Source organism: Microtus pennsylvanicus, chromosome 4 (genome assembly GCF_037038515.1).
Source record: "Microtus pennsylvanicus isolate mMicPen1 chromosome 4, mMicPen1.hap1, whole genome shotgun sequence".
Lineage (NCBI taxonomy): Eukaryota > Metazoa > Chordata > Mammalia > Rodentia > Cricetidae > Microtus > Microtus pennsylvanicus.
In genome coordinates this window covers 15588746-15597824 of record NC_134582.1, presented here as the reverse complement: position 1 = coordinate 15597824, position 9079 = coordinate 15588746, and positions in this window count along the sequence as shown.

The following is a 9079-nucleotide window of genomic DNA, read 5'->3' as shown; positions in this document are numbered from 1 at the left end:
CTGTCACCAGTCCAGTTTAATCAGGCATCTCACCACTAATTTACATTTGGAGCTTTTTTTTTTCTTTTAGCTTATTAAGTAAATTGGAATAAAAAGCTGGCTTGTCAATTCTTCCATCCAGGATTTCTGCATAACCATAGGCAGTAAAATGTAGCTTTGGACATAAAGATTTTTAAAGTTTTGATTAGTGGAGAGAGAGAGAGGCAGAGAGAGAGAGAGAGAGAGAGAGAGAGAGAGAGAGAGAGAGAGAGAATGAGGAGAATGAGAATACATCATAGGTTACATTTGTTTTTATTCTCCTGAGCCAATGTTGAAAGTGTGTGTCTGTCTGTCTGTTTATCTCTGTGTTGGTTGTATTGTTAATATCTCCTGACTGATTGTATCAAAATACGACATGAACATCAAAGTCAGGAAAATGAGCTTCCCAAGAGACTGTCTGCAGAACTACAGGAACCCCATTGGCCTTGGAAGAACCAGTGGGTCTCTGTCTGGTCTGCTTGAACCTCTCAAATGCTATGAGAGCTGCGCAGGCAGATCTGACTGCTTTGCTAGGCTATCATTGGTCCTGTCCAATTAGGCTCCTGTGGGTTGAGAATATCGTAGCAATCAGAATGGGAAGGTCTATATGGAGAGACCTATTTGTATAGTTACAGCCATTGCTAACAAAGGTAAGAACACTCACAACCCGGCCAGAAGTCTCTGAGGACCCTCCATGAAGGCCTTTTCATGAGACTTAGTGAAAAAAAATTCAAGGGTACTAATTTCACTGTGAAATTCAGTAACAGTGAATGCAGATCATTTGATCTGGGAAAGGGAGCCAACCTGAATAGTCTAATCACTTCTCTGTGATAGATTGTTAATTATAGGCCTGAAGAATTTTTAAAAAAATATTTTAGAAAAGATTTATTTATTATATATACAGTGTTCTACCTGCACATATGCCTGCAGACCAGAGAGGACACCAGATTTCAGTACAGATGGTTGTGAGCCACCATGTGATTGCTGGAAATTGGAATCAGGACCCCAGGAAGAGCAGTCAGTGCTCTCAACCTCTGAGTCATCTCTCCAATCCCTAGGACTGAAGATATATATTTAAAACAAGCAGAAATGTCAATGATTGCTTGAGTTTGTGGGAAAAAAACCTTAATGGGAATACTGGAACTCCTCAGAAAACTTTTGAAAATTATTGGGGGTGGGGTGGGTATGTTGGCTTGTAATTGCTATCCCATGAGTCTGTCCTCTAGATCCGCATCACTAGATCATTGCAATTGTTGTAGTTAAGTGAATTATTTTTAAAGATTTGCATTTCTGAATTCAGAATAATAGTTGTTTATTTATGTCCTGAAAACAGAACAGCCTAGATGACAGGGACACATTCCGTCATCACCCACTTCCAGAACAGGCACAATATCAAGAAGAAGTTGGTTCCCCATTAATAGTCCCAATTTTTATTTATCTATTAAATTTAATTTTCAAAAAGACTATATGAAAGATACTGATCATACATTTATTTTTATTCCATACCTAAATAATTAAAACATAAACAGTTATAAAGAATATTCAAATACAACCTATTATGTTTGTTCAGTGACACAAAAGTCAACCTCCAGACATCTCAGGGAGAAATATTTGGGGGAGTCCAGTAGCAAACGCTGAGTTGGGGTGGGAAGCCATGTAGAGAAGCAAGAGTAGAATCATATAAAAAATAACTGGTGTTCTTTCTGCCTGGATTTGATGTAATTTGTTAGCTGGTAGGAGAAAACCTGTGTTAGCAACCTGAACCAGAAGGTAGTGAGATGGAGCCAGGAGGAAGAACTGGTTCATCCCTGCTGAGGGTTTCCAATACCTGAGCTAGGCAGAAGGGGAACTCCTCTACAGGTGAGACAAGTATTTTGATTTCCATCCAACTGTGCTTTGTAAAGCCTGCAAAAGAGATGGCAACAAACCCTCAAAGTAACAGGAAATCTGTGTTGTTGGCCTGGCAGGCTTTTCTCAAGGTAGAGAAAGGAGAGCTAGCATAGCTTGTTGGAGAAAAATCATTAATTTTTTCTTTTGTGTCCTACTGTGCCTATTCTGCCTAATAAATACTTACATGCTTATTTTATACAATCAAACCAACTGTCTCAATTAAAAGACAAGACAAAAGAATTCTTGTCTCTTGGGATTCTTTCAAATGTAAAGCTGAGACAATAGTTCCTGAATTTACAAAAGAGATGAGTCTGGGGCTGGAGACTGGGCTCTGGGGTTGCATGCTCTTGATGTTCTTGCAGAAGGACCACGTTTGGTTCTGAGCACCCATGCAGCAACTCTAAACCATCTATAATTTCTGTTCCAGTGGTTCTGACCCTCTCTTCTGGTCTGCACAGACACAACACACATGTGGTGCACACACAAGCAAACACTCACAGACTTAAAATGAAGACTAGTGCCCTAGCTCTGATGGAATAAATTTGAGAAAAGAATTTTTTTTTTCAAAGTTGTGGACAAGGCTCATAGTCTAGGCATCAAGGAGCTACCGTCATGCCCTGAAGAGGCATAGATTGGTTTGCATTGGCCGAATTTCTATTATACTAGCTGCTTGCATATTGTGTTAAGATGAGAATACATGTCACATTTTACTTGTATTGTATACTTATGAGAAACAGATACAATAATTATGATGCATTAGTTTCATAGCTTAATCGTGGTAGTCCTGTATTACATTTGATGAGCCTTTCACTTGTAAGCTCTTTATTTTGTTCTTCATGAGGCCACAGGATGGGGAGTATAGACCGCATTTTACTTAGCTGAAAGAAGCTGAAATTGAGGACTAGAATGCTTTGTGCATTTCATGTAGCCGGGAAAGAGTAAGATTTGGATCACAACATTAGCCTATTATTCATTTCCACATTTTCTCTCTGAGGTCCCAAGTTTAGGTTTATCAAAGAATAGAAAATCATGTGATACACTGAATTGAGTATTTATCGAAAAAATAAACTGCGAGTTAGTATTGATTGGCTTTTATACTTCTAACGCCTAAATGGTCTCCAGGACACTATAATTTGGAATTAAAAATTTCAAGGGAATGTTAAGGTTATGAAAGACAATTCCTGTATTTCATGAATGGAAGAATTAAACATTCAAAGAGTATTGGTGTGCTAGTTATGCCCTGGACCCCTAAAGCTAGACAAGAGAGAGCAGTTTTTAACAGAATCAAGAACAATGTGAGGTCCTGAAGAAGAGGAATCCCGAGCTGAGTATACGGGGAAGACTACATGAAGCAGGAGGATACAGGAGTGGGACACTCAACTGGAGATAACTGTGAAAGCGAACCAGCTCTGCTAACCAACTTTCCAAACATTTCACATCTGCTGGCTCTTTAAGACCCGAATCCACAGGCTTTCCTAGATACAAGCCCTCTACTTTTCCTCTTCAGCTTATTTGAAAATGTACAAACAATTTCACTCTGAAAATTATTTGAAAGATGGTGAAACCATGTTTACAGGCATTATTATGACATGTACTAGAGAGCCTGTTATCTAAGATTTTTGTGAAATTTTGAACAGTTACAATAATACTAGATGAAAAAATGAGCCACTCAAGTAGGCCAAAAGTTTGAGGTGGATAAGTCTATCATCCCCTGTCTCCAGTGTCACACTGTGCTCTTATAGAAATATGAATATTTCCCTTTGTGATGGCGACTCTAGAAGTTGAAAATCCACTTTTTCCGTGGTGGAACTAATGCTTCTGTAGACACTGATGCCTGGGGAAGACACTAATGTACAGTCACATACCATGTAGTGACATTTCAGTCAGTGACAGAGCACATTTACTATGGAGACTTCACAGATTATATTGCCTACACATGCCTGAAATATTTTAGCCTGTGTTGCCAACTATATGCTGCCCATGAAATGCTTAAGTAGCCCAAGTAAACAATTAACAATGCATGTCTGTGTGTTCAAAATCAATCTTTTCCCAAAGAGCGTGTTTAGAAGGAATCAAATATGAGACTAATGTGTGTGGTGACTTTCACAAGTTCATCAAGGCCAGACTGTTCTTACACCTACTATACATGGCACTTTGAAATTGGAAATGTCTTTTTTCTAGTGGCTATGAGGTAGAAGCCAACTGGGTACAGTGATTGAAAATAGATAAGAAAGTAAAGGAATGAGAGGTAGGAATATTTACATTATTACAGAGGTGCTGTGTCAGTCAGGGCGTACAGAAAATGACACTTCATGTCAATGGAAGAGCTGTTTTCAACAAATGTAGTGGTATAACTAGCTAAATGTGTGAAAATACAGAATTTTGTTCAACTAAAGAAAATATTGAGAGGTGTGACTATCTTAGGACTCGTGTTGCTTAGAACAGTGGAATGCAATGCAGACTAAGAGGGACTAAGAAAATTATCTGTTACATCTATGAGGAGCATAGATACCCAGGGTGCTTGCTGGTTGATTTGCTTGGCTGCCTTCATTTCTGAAAACAAAATGCACAGACCGAGGGTGTATCAACCTTGTCCTCCCCAAATAACCCTTCAAACTCTGCTGTCGGATCTGATTTGACAGAGAAGATACAGTATCAAAGCACAATAATGAAGTGAAGAGTCCAGCTTCACAGTGATAAAATAAAATGCTTTAACTTTTAGCTGAACCAGTTAGGTTTTATGCTGAGAAAGAAGGCCACTTAGCTATCCATGTATTTTTGTAATGTGGAGACTAGCTAAATCATTCTGAAATGCCTTGTGTTGTTTAGCATCGAGTCAGTCTATTTCTAGACATGGCCTAAACCTTGATTAAATAATAATCTCTTTAATATATAGAACTTTTATAATATAAACACATGTGCTTATATTTATGTTTCTCTATATATGATTTTTTAAAAAAATGATAACTTCCTGACAATATTAGAGATAATTACTTAAAGGTAGGAAATATTTTAATATGTAAGAAATAAAAAAGACCAGAAAAAAAAACACTCATAATACTCCCATCCAGTGATTTCTATTTTGAAAATATAACTATGGGATGTAGGTCAAGAATGGAGATGACTTCTAGCAATTAAATCCCAGAACAGTATTTTCTTAGATAGGATTTCTATTGCATGATGACCATGCTAACTCTTATAAAGGAAAAACACTTAATCGGGGTGGCTTACATTTTCAGAGGTTTAGTCCATTATCATCATGGTGCGACTTGGCAGCCTGTAGGCAGGCATGGTTCTAGGGAAGTAGCTGAGAGTTCTATATCTTGCACAGACAACAGGAATTGGTTTGTTTCACCAATGTTGCTTGACTTCAAAGCCCGCCTCCCAAGGGCTCTAAGTCTTCACAAGAAGGCCCCACCTTCTCCAACAAGGCCACACCTCCTAATAGCGGCACTCCCTAGGGGGCCACTCTCTTCCAAACCGCGCAGGTACCCTCAAGTTCCTGTAGAGATGTTGACCTCCGAGAGCTGTGCAAGAGAGCGTCAGCACTGTCAGCCTCTGCCGCCCACTGGCTCCTGGGTTCCTTTACATACTGAGAATTTTCCATTTCATTCCTACTGAAAACCACTTCTGCAGTTTAACAAAATTTGTTGCAAACAAGTTAATTTGTGCTCATTCTGCTGGTCTCTGCCTTGAAACAGCTTCTTTTATGTCATTATTTAAAACTGTCCCTCTTCTCAGGTCTAGACTCTACCCTTCGGCCATTCAGTTTGACTTCAGATTATGTGGCTCGAGTAACTCTGAAGGAGGATTTGGTAAGTAAAAAATCTCTGCATCTCTGCATCCAGGGATCATTTGTTCTGCTCTTCTTCCTGGGGGCTTTCTTTTTCCTTTTATTGAAAATTGATTTATTTCTCTCATAATATATCTTGATTGCAGTTTCCCCTTCCTCTGCTCCCAGTTCCTCCCCACCTCTCTCCCATCCAGATCCACCCTTTTCTGTCTCTCATTAGAAAACAGGCTTCTAAGGGATTATAATATAATATGACATGATATGATACAATATGATATGATAAAAAATCCAAATCAGAATAGTAAAACACAAGCAAACAGAAGGAAAAGACCCTGAGAAAAGGCACAAGAAACATATATAGATACAGAGACCTGTTCATTCTCATACTCAGAAATTACATAAACACAAACTGAAAACCATGATACAAATACAAAGGCCTGTAGAGGGAGAGGGAACGGTGCACACACACACACACGCACACACACGTACACACACACACACACACACACACACGACAGAGAGAGAAAGAGAGAGAGATTAAAATTAAAATGAAAAAAGATAAAACTAAAACGACAACAGCAAAAGCCTGACATGATGTTATATGTCAAGGAACCTTCAAAGATGTCCTTGAGTTTGCTCTCTATTGACCACCGATTGCTGGACATGTGTCCTACCCTCAAGAGCAGCTTGTTTCCTCAGTTACACTCCCTTGGACAATGCTAAATTTACATTTGCAAGTAGTTATCAACTGGAGATACCTTCTGAGTTAGGAATGGTGGCGTCTGTCCTTCTGCTTTCAGTTCTAGGACCCCATCTGGCTCAGACCCATGCAGGCCCTGTGCATGCCACCCCAGTCTCTGAGTTCATATGTGTTGAGCCTGTTGTCTTTAGAAGGGCTGAGTGCCATAAAGTCTTTTACTCTCTGCATATTGTCTGGCTATGGGCTTCTGCATTTGTTCCCATACAAATAGACCCATGCTTACCATGCTGCACGAAATTAAACTCCAAATGTATCAAAAACCTCAACATAAACCTGAACCTGATAGAAGAGAAACTGGCAAATAGCCTTGATCTCATTGGCAGACAAAAAGACTTTCTGAACAGGACACTGTTAGCACAGGAAATAAGATCAACAACTAATGAATGGGACCTCATGAAGCTGAAATATTCTGCATGGCAAAGGACATTGTCATTCAGACAAAGTGGCAGCCTACAGAATAATAAAAGATTTTTGTTAGCTGCACGACTGAATGAAGGCTAACATCCAAAACATATAAAGAACTCTTCTGTCCTCCCTTCTCCCCCACCCCCATGCCACACTTCCAATTTTCTCAGGAAATCTTGTCTTTTTCCCCTCCCAGGAGGATCCTTGTATGTCTCTCTAGGGTTTTCCTTGTTACTTAGCTTCTCTGGGGTCGTGAACTATAGGATGATTATCCTTTGCTTTATGTCTAATATCCACTTATGAGTGGGTATATATTGTATTTGTCTTTCTGGGTCTGGGTTACTTAACTCAGGATGTTTTTTTCTAGTTCCATTCATTTACCTGCAAATTTCAAGATGCCATTGTTTTTCACCGCTGAGTCGTACTGCATTTTGTAAATGCACCACATTCGCCTTATCCATTCTTAAGTTGAAAGGCATCTAGCTTGTTTCCAGGTTCTGGCTAATATGAATAATGCGGCTATGAACATAGTTGAGGAAATGGGAAGGGGAGGAGAGAGGAGACTATGAGGAAATGGGATGGTTGAGATGGGGGAAGGACAGAGGGAGAACAAGGAAAGGAAGAGATATTTTGATTGAGGGAACCATCATGGGGCTAGAGAGAAAACTGGCATAGGGAAATTCCTAAGAATCCAGAAAGGTTACCCCAGCTAAGACCCTAAGCATTAGTGGAGCAGGTGTTTTAATTCGTCTTCTCCTGAATCCTCAGATGACTACCTTAATTGTCATCATAGAACTTTCATCCAGCAACTGAGGGAAGTGGTTGTAGAGATCCACACCTAAGCACTGGGCTGAGCTTCCAGAGTCCAGTCGAAAAGAAGGGGGAGTGATAGATAATATGTGCAAAGGGATCAAGACCATGATGGACATACACACAGAAAGAGCTGACCTGAGCTAGAGGGAGTTTATTGACTCTGGACTGACAGTGGGGGAACCTGCATAGGACCAAATTCGGCCCTCTGAATGTGGGTGGCAGTGTGGCTTGGGCAGTCTATGGGTCATTGACAGTGGGACTAGGATTTATCCCTAGTGTTTGACCTGACCTTTTGGAGTCCATTTTCTTTGGAATGATACCTTCCTCAGCCTAGATATGGGGGTGAGGTCCTCGGTCCTGCCTCAAAGTGACATGCCAGATTTTGTTGACTCCATATGGGAAGTCTTACCCTCTCTGAGGAGTGGATGGGGAGTGAGGTAGGAAAAAAGTGGGGGGAAGCAGGAGGTAGGAACTGGGATTCATATGTAAAATGAGAAAAGACTGTTTTTTTTTAAAAAAATAAATAGAAAAGAACTTTCCCTGAGACTATTATCTGCTTCTATTTAATTTTATATTTGACATCACTATGGTTGGTTTTTGCAAAATTGGTTAATTAAGTCAACATTCATCCTCCTTTACAATGTAGTGCTATGGCTGGCTTCTCAAGAGTTGCTTTTTATTATCTTCATTTGGGTCAAGTTTGGTTGGTGTGTCAATTACGTGCATTTCCTGAGTACAGTATAGATGGTATGTAAACTCCACTGATAAAGATTTAGGCATCTTGCTACTTTTGATTTTAATCTCTTAGAGTACTAAAATGATCAGGTTCTCAATCATAAAAATGAGAGATCACAGAAAAGAACAACATTCTAGTCAATGGACAACATAAATTGCCTGATACAACAGGAAGTTTATCATGGATCTTATAACCCAATGAGGAGACAGGGTTGCTATGGTGATATGTGTGAATCCAAAATGCACAAACAGAAAGACTGCAAAAATTGTCTGCCCATCAAATCAAGTCACAGTTATTTGGAGCCCCAGAGTTCAGAGTTGGCTTCTTAGGTGGCAATGGGTGTGAGATGGGTAGTCTTCACTGTTAAATAGGGTGGGTTTGGGCTCACCTAGGAGACACAGCTCTCGGTATGTCTGTGAGGGTGTTTCCACAGAGGTTTCAATAAAAAAAAAAAGGAGAGAGCCAGCTAAGCACTAACACTCATTTCTGCTCTCTGATGTACACAGTGGGACAGGGCCTCTCTTGTTCAATACCACTGCCTTTTCTGAGCGGTAATTCCTGATTCTGGCTGTACCTCGAGGTGCTGCAACCTCGATGAAATGTGGAGGCTGCCAGAAGTTGGGGTGGAAATACTGTGGCCTCTTTTCCCTCATATCTCTCTGGG